Here is a 3,021-nt window from a genome sequence, read left to right on the forward strand (position 1 = left end):
ATCAAAGAACTGAAACTCACCAGATCAGAGCATCCAGACTATGAGATGCCAGACCCCTCATTCATCATGATTGTTTCCTTGCCCCTCTCTAGTTCCTGTCTTCTAACACATTGTTACATTTCTTCCCTGCTATATGAAAACCTAATTTTAGACAGTCAAGGAGAGGGATTTGAGGCTGAGCTCCTGTCTCCTTGGCTGCAGCACCCAATTAAAGCCTTCTTTCTTCTTCCTTGGTAATACCTGTCATCTCAGTCATTGGCTTTCTGTGCAGTGAGTAGCAGAACCTAGACCAAATCCCTGCTGTTTTGGGGACACTTTCAACGGACAAAATGTGGGCTTCTAAAAATTAGAGAAAATCAAATGTATGGTTTTTATAGACTTCCTTTCTCTTGTAAGCCAATGTTTAACTTCTTAAAGTGATAACTAATAGTTGTTTAAAGAACTTTATTAATTGAACAAAGTCTTTTATTAAGAGATAGATATAAAGAAACACCAATGGAGAATCAATTCATCTTAAGCTGGGACAAAGATATCAGGTTTCATAAATTGTAAAAATGACTTCATTGTCAAGTCCCTTAATTGGTATCTCATCTATAAATTAAGTTTAACTCACAGTGTGTCTAGAAGACACTCCACTCTACCTAATGTCTGCTCTCAACAAAGCCAGAGCTGGGAATTGCACATCTAATGTACATGGCCTCTAACTGTTATTTTGACTATGAATAAAAGGAAAAAAAAAGTCAAAAATGGAATTTGCAAGGGCTCACCTGCATGCTTGACATACAAAAATAATACATTGTGTGATACGCAGTGTTTGTATGAATGAACTTTTCTACTCTTGTGTGCTCTCAAATGGAACTTACTCTGACAAACAGAATAAATTAAAAATAATCTTCTGAACTACTATAATTTCTATTATTATTCCATATTCAGCTTTCTCATGCACTTTTATATTATCTCCCACTTCCATTATAAGTCATTCAAATGGGGGATTGTCATAACTTTCCTCTATTTCCAATAACTTTAAGTTTATCCTCTGTTCTTTTAAAGAGCTGAATATACATTAAATTACTGAATGCAAAAGTAAAGAGAATATTTCCTTTTTTCATGCATTGTTAAAATGCTAAGGCTATTACAAACTATCTGTCACTGGTACTCAAAATATCTATAAAAGATAAAAAAACTCAGTGACTCACAAATGATAGCAAGGTTTGGCATCATTTAAACTAAATACAAGCAGTTTCCTTCAGCTCTGCCCTTATGTATGTCTCCTGTTTTCAAGAGCTGTCTGCTGTTCCTAAAAATTCTGAGGGTTGAAGCCCTTACCCTAGTCATTAAAGGTCATCTGACACCACATATTTTTAGGCCAGAGAGGCACAGTTGTAGTATGCTCTAGTACAACTTGTCAGCTCTCTAAACAAAGCACATGTAAGTCCTGCTGATGGAGGGAAATCTGGAAAGAAAACCCCACACTTTAGCAGGAGCATTTTCAAATAGAAAAGATAATGTAAAAGTATTATTTTAATTCAAAGACTATGATGCTCAAGAGTATAATGTTACATAATGGTTTTCTTCCTAAGTGATCTTGATCTTCATGCAACCATAATAACTAAGTTTTCAAATAAGAAATGATATTGTTCATTAATATAACTTAGCACCATCATGTTAACACTTGGCATGCATTCTTTCTAGCTGAACAGCTAGATAAAACCTTGCCATATAAATAACAAGTCTTAGGCAAGACTCTGATAACTATATAATAGACCTGCTAACAAAACAATGTTTCTCAAGTTTGCATTGGTTAGTCTGGGTCCTTGGTGGTTCCATATGAATTTTAGAATTCTTTTTTATTTTCTGTGAAAATAACATTGGCATTTTGATAGGAATTGCATTGAATCCATAGATTGCTTTGGATGGTATGGACATTTTAACAATATTAATTCCTTCAATCTAAGAACACAGGATATCTATTTATTAATGTCTTCTTCATTTCATCCACTGATGTATTATAGTTTTCAGTGTACAGATCTCTCATCTTCCCTGGTTAAATCTATCCCTAAATTTATTAATTTTGATGTTTCTTGATATGGTTTGGCTGTGTCCCCAGACATATCTCATCTTGCATTGTAGTTCCCATAATCCCCACATGTTGTGGGAGGGACCTAGTGGGAGGTAATTTAATAGTGAGGTTGGTTACCCTCATGATGTTCCTGTGATAGTGAGTGAGTTCTCACAAGATCTGATGGTTTTATAAGGGGCTTTTCCTTGTTTCACTCGGCACTTCACCTCATTGTTGCCATGTGAAGAAGGACACGTTCGCTTCTAGTTCTGCCATGATTGTAAGTTTCCTGAGGCTTCTCCAGCCATGCAGAACTGTGAGTCGATTAAATCTTTTTTCCTTTACAATGACCCAGTCTCTGGTATATCCTTATTAGCAGTATGAGAACAGACTAATACAGTAAATTGGTACCAGGAGTGGGGTGCTACTGTAAAGATAACTGAAAATGTGAAGATAACTGAAAATGTGGAATCGATTTTGGAAATGGGTAACAGGCAGAGGTTGGAAAAGCTTGGAGGGCTCAGAAGAAGACAGAAAGAGGTGGGAAAGTTTGAAACTTCCTAGAGAAGGTGAATGGCTTTGACCAAAATTCTAATAGTGGTATGGACAATGAAGTTCAGGCTGAGGTGATCTCAGATGGAAAAGGGGAACTTGTTGGGAAGTAAAATAAAGGTGACTCTTGCTATGCTCTAGCAAAGAGACTGGTGGCATTTTGCCCCTACCCTAGAGATCTGCGAAACTCTAAACTTGAGAGAGATGATTTAGGGTGTCTGGCAAAAGAAATTTGTAAGTAGCAAATCATTCAAGAGGTGATTTGGGTGCTGTTAAAAGCATTCAGTTTTATGTATTCACAAATATATGGTTTGGAATTGGAACTTATGTCTAAAAGGGAAGCAGAACATAAAAGTTCAGAAAATTTGCAGCCTGATGATACAATAGAAAAGAAAACCCGTTTTCTGATA

This window comes from Rhinopithecus bieti, unplaced genomic scaffold, assembly GCF_001698545.2.
Source record: "Rhinopithecus bieti isolate Rb0 unplaced genomic scaffold, ASM169854v2 scaffold_12490, whole genome shotgun sequence".
Lineage (NCBI taxonomy): Eukaryota > Metazoa > Chordata > Mammalia > Primates > Cercopithecidae > Rhinopithecus > Rhinopithecus bieti.